The sequence below is a fragment of the Drosophila mojavensis genome, unplaced genomic scaffold (assembly GCF_018153725.1).
Source record: "Drosophila mojavensis isolate 15081-1352.22 unplaced genomic scaffold, ASM1815372v1 contig_151, whole genome shotgun sequence".
Lineage (NCBI taxonomy): Eukaryota > Metazoa > Arthropoda > Insecta > Diptera > Drosophilidae > Drosophila > Drosophila mojavensis.
This window is the reverse complement of record NW_025318684.1, coordinates 66,232-79,208: the sequence shown is the minus strand read 5'-3', so window position 1 is coordinate 79,208 and position 12,977 is coordinate 66,232.

Genomic DNA, 12,977 nt, shown 5'->3' with positions numbered 1-12,977 from the left:
GGCTTTTATTCTTCTGCCAAGGTCCAAGAGTTATGATTAAGAAAGACAAGCATGTCCACATGCTTAGCTTTTAAGGCAGCTCGTGATAATCTGTCCAGCCACCAACACCAACGAAAATTTACCTACAAATAAATACTTATTTTTATACTTTATTGCTTCTTATAAATGTATTTCCACTAACCAGAGAACACATAGACTAGACAACTAGTGGAAAGCTGTTTGCACGTTTTTTTTTAGGCTTTAACACCCCAGACAGCTTTGGACTCGCTCGGCTCCTTACTTTTAGGTTCGAGCTACGAAAAAATACGAACGCCCAATCATTTCGCTTCATGCGCTCGACCGAGATGGTCAAATTTTGAACAAAAGATCCCTCTATGCTCAATGTTTCCCTTGCTCTCTCTCTCTCTCGATGCTCTCTGCTCTCTCGAATGTGTATATGTATGTATGCATGTGAGCACAAGCAGCAGCTCACGAAAATTGAAATTTCGTCGCAGCAAGAACCCATGCCTTCCCTTCTGTGTGAAGAGTATACCGAACTTTTCAAACCGTTTGCCAAGCAGTGTTGCCGAATCAGCTATTTTGTAGCTAGATCTGCCTACTTTTTAAGGCCGATTGCTACAAAAATTTTCAAACAGCTATTAGCTACAAATCTGGCTATTTTCAAATATTAAATTTAGCAAAAATCAAAGCGAACTTATAACAAAATTCGCTTCGATACTTTTTAAATGTAAATGATTTAAATGTACTGAGCTTTGTGTAGAATTAATACTACAACTGAAGAATAGGTAAGCTTCCTAATATGCTATGCAAAATTCATTTCTTATCAGTTTTTATACCCTGACCCATTGACGCCATCATTTTGTAAAAAACGCATTTCAAGTACTAGAGACTTGTGCTTTGGAATGTACACACATTTTAGCCATATGATCACGTTTTGAAAGTTTCATTAAGATTGTATGTTCACAAAACATATGGATTACGCCGATATGGCAAATGTTGCTATGAGTATAGCGTTCCACCCAACTACCTTAAAAAGGCAAATTATAAAAGCGACAATGGTGAAAATGACGAGCTGGTGGTCATAGATGAGATATTATCAGAATTAAATTAATAAAGTTGACTTTTAATGAAAAAACAGCACTGTTTTCTTTTTTGCTACTTTTTCAGCTATTTTAGAAGAAAGTTGGCTACTTCTAGCTAATTTCAGCCTTCGGTTATGCCAATTTTTCTGACATTTACATACATATACACATTCGAGAGAGCAGAGAGTATCGAGAGAAAGAGAGAGAGAGCAAGGGAAACATTGAGCATAGAGGGATCTTTTGTTCCAAATTTGACTATCTCGGTCGAGCGCATGAAGCGAAATGATTGTGCGTTCGTATTTTTTCGTAGCTCGAACCTAAAACTAAGGAGCCGAGCGAATCCAAAGCTGTCTGGGGTGTTAAAGCCTCAAAAAAAAAGCGTGCAAAAAGCTTTTCACTAGTTGTCTAGTCTATGTGTTCTCTGGTTAGTGGTTATGCAAAGTGAACAGCTGATTTGACAGCGTGACGTCATTATTTCAGAAAATGCTGGGCGTGTGTTTGAATTTGTATGAAAATCAAGCAACTTTGACACTGTTATTTGTCTTAAAACTAGTAGACTAAATAAAACGAGTTGGGCGGCTAATCACATGTTCTATATAGATTCACGAATCGTAAAATATAAAGGTTTTTCGTAATTTTTATACTCTAAGCCGTTTTCTAAGCAGTTATTGATCATGCAATCCCTTGACCACTTTTACTTTTGCATATAATGGATTTAACCTTACTATCTATGGCTTTAATTTGTAAAACTAAAAAGCTACTACTAAGTATTATGCATTGCCCATCAATCCACATCATTATACGTACTAATTTCATTCTTTATATTACAAATCCGATGGCCATAGATGATACGCAGCATTGTTAGCTTCTGTCTAGGTTTTAAGAGCTGATTCAGGTAGATTATGTGTTTCCTTAGGTTTCAATACTCATAATCATACAAGTTTACGACTTGGCAATTAATACACAAATTTTAGTCCATTGTACCGGATGTTTCTGACATGACAGCAGGTGTGAGCAGCACCTTTATTGATGCAGCTTCAACGTGTACTATATTTAAATGTGTAGGTAAATTGGCATAAATAAACAATACTGATGGCGAAAACCCAGTTAACTATGTCCATCAACCATTCCTACTGACTTATTGGCCATTTTTGCTGCATTCAAGAGGCCTCACTGTTCATTCCATTCCATTATGTACTTAATTTCTTTATTGTATGGTAATAATATTAGTGATTGACCATTTTTAAGGTATTTACTATTGAAATTTCCTTATATATAGTTAATTTTGGTTGTTTTCGACGACTTAGTCGATCTCTGCTGAAATGCCTTCCAAGCTTCAGCCGGGATAACATAGCAAAATCTGATAATGTGACGTCACAAGAGAGCTGTTAGTTAACATGCACTGTCACTTTAGGCATCACACTCGCGCAATTAATAACAAGTAAGAACGTTGCAGTCGGGCGATACCGATTGCAGAAGACTCATTCACAGCCCAAACGCTATCAACCAGAGTATATAGTGCAATTTTCAAGTCTAGTGCGCAGCAAAAAACACGGCATGATGCCATTAAAATTGGAAAATCATCGATAGCTATTGCATTCAAATTACATACATATATAATTTATACAATTTTGATTTTTATTATATACTTATATCCATACATTGGATACCGGCTTCAAGCTAACAGCAGATCAGCGCGATTTTCCTATGCTTGTGCACACACTCATCGTCTATTCTATGCGTACAGACAGAAGCGCGCCTTTTCTCACATTCTTAGAATTTCGATTGATTTCTGGACTTTCTAGCCGTTACTGTAGTTTTGTCTGATGACGCTCTCTTATTAAGCTATTCTATTTTAGCAACTGATTGCTCGAGCAAAGCAGTGGCGCGGGTGCTAGGGGCGACGCAAGTAATGTTAGAGTAGGGGAGGTTCGAATCTCTACTATGTTATTCTTTATTTTTATTTTTTTTTTAGTCGAATAATTTTATAAGTTTAAATTTGTTTCTTCTTAAATAGCCCTCAAATACATATACGCAAATACATACATATGTATATATAATTATATATGTAAGCCTGCACGCATAGCATCAAGCATTCCAGCCTTATACACGCGTTCATTTGTATGTGTGTATGTATGTACACATAAATGCGTGCTCTAGCATATTCTAAGAATCCCGTTGCGATTGATTTGTCTTTGCATTGTTTTTGAATTTCCAGCCGCTACACTGGCTTTTCTTTGCTATGTGGCGTCATAACAATAATATGATTTCGTTTTAACTATTGCTGATCAAAACGACGCGGTGGTGCTGTAGGCTGAAGCTTCGACGATCTTTATTTTAGCTATTTTGACAAACATGCTGTTTGGGTTGGGTGCGAGTTCAAATCCCGCTGAAAACACTTTTTTGTAAATTGCAAATTTTTGTTATTTTAGCTTTTTTATATTTTATTAATTTTATAAAAATGTTTCCTTCCGTGCTATCAATGCCTATTAAGCCTACTTATGTGTACATATACATAAATAGATGGCTGACGCATATAAATGTCGCTATTCGGGCACTGTAAATGCCGATTGCCACGCCCCTAGTGGCCGTAGACTCCTCAATTTTAGCCAGTTCTTAGAACGAGCAACCGGTTACCTAAATGCAAAATTTGAATTCTTACGCTCAAAAAATGTGAAAATTACAGGGTATTTTTCGATATGCCACGCCCCTAAAGAGGCTTAAAAATTATTTTTGGGGCATCAATAGAGGAGGCCACCAGTAACTTAACTATCAAAATTTGAAGCTTCTAGCTCTTAAACTGTAGGAGATATAAACTTTTGCGGTTTGCCACGCCCCCTATAGGCGGACAAATATCTACCATAGCTCGTTGGACGTGGGTGGTCAACCCGCGTATATATGCAAAATTTCAGGTCTCTAGCATCAATAGTGCCTGAAATATAGCAGAATTCGAAAAATCACTATATCTTCAGGTCCGATTTGCCACGCCCCTAGTGGGCGTAGATATATAATTTTTTCACCCATCTTCATAGAATTAAAACATCATTAGGAGATACAGTTTTATCCGATTTGCCACGCCCCTAATGGGCGGAGATATATCCGCCATAGCATGTGATCTTGGGTGGTCGGCGCGGACCTACATACCAAATTTCAGCTTTCTAGCTCTTCAACAAACATGATTTCTGGTATATCGGAAAATGCATTTTCCGATTTGCCACGCCCCTAGTGGGCGGATCGGGAAAATTTTAACACTTTATAAATCGGAGATATACACGAGTATGTGTTCCAAATTTCAAGTCTCTAGCTTCAATAGCGCCGAAATAGATTGCGTTCATACGGACAGACGGACAGACGGACGGACAGCAAGACGGACATTGCACAAAACCAATATACTCATTTCACTTTCGTGAATGAGTCTAAAAAGCAGGTGCAGCTGTTAGTAGTGCTGGAAATTGCAGCGGACAATCAGCTGCTCACTAACTTTGGTGAGTTGCTAAGTCTTAGCAAAGACTGCAACCTAACTGCTGTAGTGAAGTTGCAGTTTTTAATGTAGTGCATACTTTCGGGCTCTCGTCTCGGCTGAGCTGAGTTTGAGCTACTGGGTCTGTAGCTTAAATATATATAAGGCAGAGGGCGTTGCTGCAGCCGTTGACTTCCAATGAACTGGTCTCCGTTTTTGCCCCTTTTTTCTTCATTTCGAAAAAATAGCAATTTTCTAATAAAATATGAGTTTCAGCGCTGAGAACTTGTAGACGTATGGTCAAGCAAAAATCGCCAAGTAGAGCTAAGCAAAATTTTGTACCGTTGAGAAAATGAATAACAATATGAACGAAAGTGTGGAAAACATTATTTCAGTTCAAGTTGTCAAATTTATTGATTTTATTGAAAATAGTTGCCAAAAACTGGTCGGAATCTCTAAAAATTCAAAATAAGACAAGAGGAACACACTATTTGCTATCTTTTATGAGCCTTATATAAATAGTGAACAATTTAGAGCGTTCTGCGCTCAAATATTAAAATATACATGAATAACTATGTATGCTTCGTATCCCATGTCCCAACTGCGCACATAGTTTTGATTCATGGATACCAGTTAATGGATAGCTGCTAGTATTCTTGAAGAAATCGCATTAGAAGCTCGGAACAAAATTTATACAAATTTAAAAAATTTTCATGTCCGAAAGAGCAGCAGATTAAACAACATCACGGATGTTTTTCAGAGGGTATTAGACTTATCTGATCAACTCTTGTTGTCTTTGTCTTCAAAAAAGACAAAGCTCTTGAAAATAATTAAATTTTCAAGTGAAGTGATTGGTTGCTCTGATTGAGCGTCCATCAATCGCGCCTCAGTAAAGACGACGACGACATAAGCGAAACCGGAAATTTGAAAGGAAGACGAAGATAAACATGATCTACACAATTTGAATATCGAATTAGGTGAAAAATGTTAAGATTATTGATGTTAATTTTCTAAATATGTTATAAGTGAAAAAGTGAACGAATACACTTGACTATGATGGTGTTTAGTTGCGTATTGATCTTTATTCTTCTGAGCCTGGGTTTATATACCCAGACTCATGCATAATTTCAACCCTTAAATCTAGTGCGTCTATTGCTGCGTGTATAAGGCTCAGCATTGGTCTATTATATATTCTTATCTTATCGCAGAGTTTATAAGGCTCCGCGTGGTTCTATTAGCTATTTCCCAGCGCACTACCTGCTAGTCGTAGAGTGCGTCGGAGGCATGTATACGATCTTCGTATATTCATATGTTCATGCGTGAACAAAAATAAAAATAATTTTTTGGCCATTTTTAGCCTCATTCACGAGTGAAATGAGTATATTGGTTTTGTGCAATGTCCGTCTTGCTGTCCATCTGTCCGTATGAACGCAATCTATTTCGGCGCTTTTGAAGCTAGAGACTTGAAATTTGGAACACATACTTGTGTATATCTCCGATTTACAAAGTGTTAAAATTTTCCCGATCCGCCCACTAGGGGCGTGGCAAATCGGAAAATGCATTTTTCGATATACTAGAAATCATGTTTGTTAAAGAGCTAGAATGCTGAAATTTAGTATGTAGGTCCGCGTCGACCACCCAACATCACGAGCTATGGCGGATATATCTCCGCCCATTGGGGGCGTGGCAAATCGGATAAAACTGTATCTCCTAAAGTTATAAACCTTGAGTGCTGAAATTTTGCACATAAACTGATGTTTTAATTCAATAAAAATGGAAGAGAAAAATCATATATCTACGCCTATTAGAGTCGTGGCAAATTGGACCTGAAGATATATTGATTTTTCCAATTCTGCTATATTTTAGACACTGAAATTTGGTATATATACGCCGGTTGACCACCCAAGTCCAACGAGCTATAGTAGATATATGTCTGTTTATAGTGACCGAATCGCGGCTTTTATATGCGTCAGCCATCTATTTATTCATTTGTACACATAAATAGGCTTAATAGGCATTGATAACACGAAAGAAAACATTTTTATAAAATTAATAAAATATAAAAACGCTAAAATAAAAATTTGTAATTTACAAAAACGAGTTTTCCGAATATTCGGAATAGCATGTTCATGTCAAAATATCTAAAATAAAGATCGCCGGCGCTTCTACATACAGCACCATCGCATCTTTTCGAAAAACAGTAGTTAAAACGAAGTCACCAAAATACTTTAATATAATTATAATTTGTATTTATTATTATTATTTATATTTCTTTTATAAGTAGTTTTGTCAGCATTCTTCTTTAACCATTATTTACTCCATTCCATTCAACATTATATAATCAAATGCCCCACACGCCATGATCAAAACTAACTTCAGTATGTTTTGCACTTGTGCTTGCATTATTATATAACCAAGTACTCTGCCATTTTCTTTGGCCAGCCGTACTCTTCACTCTCTCTAGTGATTTCACTCTTCTTCACTCTCTTTAGTGACTTCTTCATTCTCAACATTTTTATTTTCACTGTCTTTACCGTCTTCAACTGTATTATCAATATCAACAATATTATTATAATCATCACACACATTCAATTCTTCGGGCACTTGCCCCTCTGGCAATCTCTTCATGAGCATATTTGTAATTTCGTTTACTAGTTAGAGACCTTAAAATGTACCTGTCACCCTCTAGGACTCTGATTATTTCAAAAGGCCCCATAAACTTTGGACTCAATTTAGTTTGATGCCTTTCTTCACTTTGTCTAACTACTTTCGCCTTATTTTTATCAAATCCCTCCTTGTCATAAACTGCTGTAGCTAAAACATTCTTTTCAGCCTGTGCTCTTACGCTTGGCAGATCAACCTCATGCTCAATGTCACTAGGTGGGAATAAACCTAATGGGCGTGCCACCTTTCCCAATAGCATTTCTAATGGACTAGCCTTCGTCACACGGTTAGTTGTACAATTGATTGCCAACTGCACCTCTCCTAACACGTTCTGCCAAGACTGAGTTCCAGTTTCGACCGCAGTCAACATATTTTTTAACGTGCTCATGGTTCGTTCCACTTGTCCATTAGCTCGGCTAGCACCGGTACTAATCAAATGCAAGTTTATTTTCTTATCTGCACAGAATTGACTAAACTTTGCACCCGTAAAACACCTTCCCTGGTCAGCTATTATTCGGTTTGGTACTCAATACAAGTGAACAGCGGATTGAACAGCATTTATGCAACTTTCACTATCTAATTTAAGGCTATGACTAAGATAGACATACTTGATACTTGAACGATAATATATTCCTTCTGATCACTTTTTCCACTTAGTTTTCCAGTTATATCGATATGCATAGTGTGCCAAGGAATATTGATTTTCGGTATTGGATGTAATTCTGCTTGTATTTTCCCTGATGATTTGGACATTTTACAAGTGATACAGTTATCAACGAATTTTCGAACATATTTTGCCATATTGTCAAACCAATAAAAATCGTAAACTTTATCTAAAGTCTTCTCCCAACCTAAATGCATTATTGACTCGTGTACTTGATTTATAACGGACCATCTAAAGGCACGTGGCACCACTGGTAAACAACGTGTTCTGCCATTTCTTTGTATTTTCCGGTGAAGAACTTCTGCCCTTAGCTCATAGGTTTTCGCAATGTTTTCAGCAAGGGAAAAATCTTTTAATTTATTCACAATGTCGGCTATGTCCGAGTTTCGACGCTGTTCAGCAATGAGCCAGTTGCTTGAAATTTCAGTCAGGTTAACTCTTTTCTCTTCAATCACCCTAACTGCGGAAGTAGGCTTTAGCAAAAGAGGATTTCTTGAAAAAAAGTCGACGTGCGCCATTCTTTTTCCTGCTCTATATTGAATATCAAATGTAAACGCCTGCAAATAATCCCACCAACGTTGAGCTCTGGGGGTCAACTCTTGTTTACTTTTTGACGCCTTTAGCGAGTTACAATCAGTAAACATAGTAAAATTTCTTCCCAACAAATAATGTCGAAACTGTTTAATAGAGTTTACAACAGCTAGAGTTTCCAACTCATAAGAGTGATATCTAGACTCTGCAGGTGAAGTAGTTTTGCTATAGTATTCTATTACATGAGGTTTGTTGTTAATTTTGTGTAATAAAATTGCACCGTATCCATCACAACTCGCATCTGTATGCAACTCAATTAGATAATTTGGGTCAAAAATGATAAGCACTGGTTTATCAGTAAGAATAGAAATAACATTTTTCCGTATCTGCTCGTGTTCAGTTTTCCAAATAAATTTACTTTTTTCTGAAGTTAAGAAGTACAACGTGAAAATCCCTCAATAAATTGTCGGAAATAAGATGCCAAGCCAATGAATTAAGTTTTATTTTATCTTGAGCGTCAAGATCGGTGTCAATATCGGTCGGCTCACTGCCAGTACATAGATTAATTATTTTAGCTCTTGAAATCTTAAATTGATTTGATGAAACAACAATATCAAAACCTTGATTTAGTATTTCCCGACCAATGACAATATTGTTTTCCATTTGATCATCACTTATTACATACAACAGAATTTCAATGCAATAGTCATCAATGTTTACACTACTTAATATTTGTACTGTACTACATATTCCACTACCGCCTTAGCCCTTTAGCACAACAACATTATTCGATCTTTTGCCAGAAAATTTGTTACTTATCTTTTCTTTTAGAATAATGTCAACGGTAATACACCACGATGATGCGTTGGCGCCCGACTTGTCTGGGTTAAATTTAGGTAGTTGCACTGATTTACTTTGCACTGTGTCCGTTGTTGTTGTTTGTAGAGCCCGCACCAGTTCAATTAAATTTTTATTTTGCATTTCCATTATGGCTTTCCATGACGCATCTACTGTTGAAGGTAGAGGGCCAGATCCCACTTCTGATGTCGGAACAGTATTATTGTCGGTCATCGTTTCGCGCAGCGAGTTTCGATCGCACTTGAATTTTAGACGCAACTAACTTGTGTCTCTGAATTATTCTATGTCCCTACTCTCGAACCTCACTCGGCGACAGCGACACAACGCTGTCGCCCCGCTAAAACGGTACTTCTTAAGCGACAACATGCAAATATTGGCTGATGCAATGTGATGAAATCAATTCCTGGAACTTAGCCGAAAACTACAACCACACTCATACAATCTCATTACACACCGACACTACAACCACACGCATAAGTACGAAGGCACACAGAAAAGGGAAAATATGCGAGTAGGTAGTAAGCACAATTACAGTGCGCGCCAACATATTAATACTACTTGCTTCGACATATACATACATATTTCCATATAAAATAAAATAAAAACCTCCCCTACTCTAACATAATTTGCGTCGCCTTGGCACCCGCGCCACTGCTTTGCTTGACTAGCCAGTTGCTAAAATAGAATAGCTTAATAAGAGAGCGTCATCAGACAAACCTACAGTAACGGCTAGAAAGTCCAGAAATTAATCGAAATTCTAAGAATGTGAGAAAAGGCGCGCTTCTGTCTGTACGCATAGAATAGACGATGAGTGTATATATGTATAGGAAAATCGCGCTGATCTGCTACTAGCTTGAAGCACTAACCAGCATAGCTCGCAAATAACTGTTAACACTTTTTCGTTGTCTGCAAATAAGGGTCTTTCACTGACACAATCAAAACAAGTAAGAAGACTCTAGTCGAGAGTGCTCGACTATATACTACCCTGAACCCAACAAATAAAAATGCCCATTTAGTATGTCTGAAATTTCAATTTCGATGTATTTAAAAATATAAATAAAATACCAAACTCATTTAATAAAATATAAAAATATTTTGAAACAATTAACATCATAACAAAGTCAACATCAGTTGCACCGATCGGGATTTGAACCGCGACTTCTCGATCGATCGTCATGCAGCTAACACACTACGCCACCTCACTTCGCCAAGTGGTTCTGGCAAAACTCAAATAGAATCACTGCTGCAGCGCCATTTACCAAAACTAAACGAAACTAACTTCTGATGTGATTCTAAGAATCTGCTAGCATAACCAAACTATTAAAAACGCACATTAAGTATAGTTAAAATTGCAATTTCGGTGTATTTAAAAATATAAATTAAATAGAAAACTCATTTATGAAAATATGCACGTGCGTTTGTTAATTGGCCAAATATTTGATTATTTTTTATTAATTTTTGAATGAATGGAATTTAATGAAACTTTCAGCATATGGTCTACATATTATATTAAATATTTGACAAATTAAAAAAAAATTTAAAATCATTCACAATTAGCTATAGTGGCATCTGACTTGAACTTGAATGTTTTTACTCGATAAAAACATAACGGGATGATTTATCGAATTTTAAAAGCAAACTCGACGTTCGCGCTGTATATACGGTCAGACGGACAGACAGACAGACGGACAGGGCCAAATCGACTCAGCTCGTCGCCCTGATCAAGAATATATATACTTTGTGGGGTCTGCCACGCCTCCTTCTGCCTGTTACATACATTTCAACAAAACCATTATACCCTGATTTCCCATTGAAAATGGGTTCAGGGTATAACAAACTCAGACAGAAATTGTTTTTGTCGCGTCTGGCTTAGCTCGCTCGCACTCTGAGGAAGACAGTTATTTCTGTTTTCGTTTCCTCAAGTCAAACATTGATCGTTTGCTTGAGCGATTGCTGCGTTCTTTTGGTATGTATGTATTCGTGTATTTACATGCACACGAAGGCAAAAACAATTTCTGCTGAGTTTTTTAGTCAAACTGTTTTTTGCTGAGAGTCTTTGTGTGAGGGAAGATCGTGTTAGTCTTTACGCGACACTCATGTGAGAGCGTCACACGAATGAGTCATTGCATTGCGTCTGAGCGAAACAGATTCTAAAGAAAACTAAATGTGTAACACATAGACCGGACAAGTAATGTAAAGCGTTTTGCACACTTTTTTTCGGGAGTTATCTCCCAGACACTTCGTATTTTCTCGGCTCCTCACTTTTTGGGTTCGGGCTACGAAAATATACGAAAGCACACGCGAAAAAACGATCAACTCTCATTTGCGATAGACTTATTTTAATAATTTTTATCTAAAAATATGTGCTGTAAGCTTTATGTTGAATATTAGTAAAAATTTTGTCTAAAGAACTCATGATTGAATTAATAAGTAACAAGGGGGCGGGGAAAGGCGTGGTCTAATCGTAGAGAACAAAAATTCAACCTCCTAGCTCTATTTTTAGAAATGATGCCAAAATTTCAGGGTTTTTTCCTATAGTGCAGTCGAGGCTGCTCGACTAGGAGATCTCATGAACCCTTCGAGCAATAGCTATTTCAATCATTTTTCGCGTCTTTCTGCTTACACAAGACACACGCACGCTTACAAACACACACACACACATACTTACACTCTTCTGGATGGACTATCTTCATGAAACTTTCAGATTATGAATACAACATATATATGCATGTATGTGCTAAACCACAAATTTCTAGTCTTTGAAATACGCCGTTTACAAATGTGATGGTGAGGGGGTGAATTAGGAGTGGGGGGTAAATTTTGACCAAAATCGAAATTGTATAAAATGCATATAAGTATACATAGAAAAGTTGGAGACTCTAGCTTTAAAGATGTAGGAGATATAAATTTATTACTGGTTTTCGATAGGGTTTTTAATCGATAACAAAACAACGGGACAATTTATCAATATTTAAAGAAAAACTCGATATGCGCGTGCTATACACCAACCTAGCTCTTATATCTTTTGAGATCCACGCGCTCAAACATGCGGACAGACGGACAGAGGTAATTCGACTCAGCTCGTTGGCCTCATCAAGAATATATGTACTTTATGGGGTCTGCCACGCCTCCTTCGGCCTGTTACATGCATTTAACAAAACCATTATACCCTGATTTCCCATTTTCAATGGGTTCAGGGTATAAAAAGAAATTAAAATGAAACGGTTTCAATGTAGAGAAATATATTTTGAAATAAAAATTAAAACACCCCCAAACCATCACATTACCTCCACCTTGCTTAACTATTTTGAGCAAGTTATTTTCCTGAAGCTCCTTCTTATGTTTCCGATAGATTTTTTTTTTTTTTTTGCTCCATGAGACCCTAATATATTAAATTTGGACTCGTCAAGTCCAAATGTATATGACTGATTACGCCTTTTGTGCCAATACTTTTTTGACGAAAATTTGTGCTTATATTTATATTTTAGTTCTGCGCCAGTGAACCCAAATAGAAATTAAACTTTTCTTTGTAAAATATTATTAGGAAAACATAGTTTTAACAAATATCGCTTTTCATTTATTTATAGCTGTGTTCAAAAAAAAGTTACAGCTCTTAGAAGTTTGATTTTTCAAGTGTACCAATACTTTGTTGACTGTATGTACATACAACAAAACTAAAGCCGTGCCCGCTAGGCTAAAGAACCTATAAGTTCTTCAC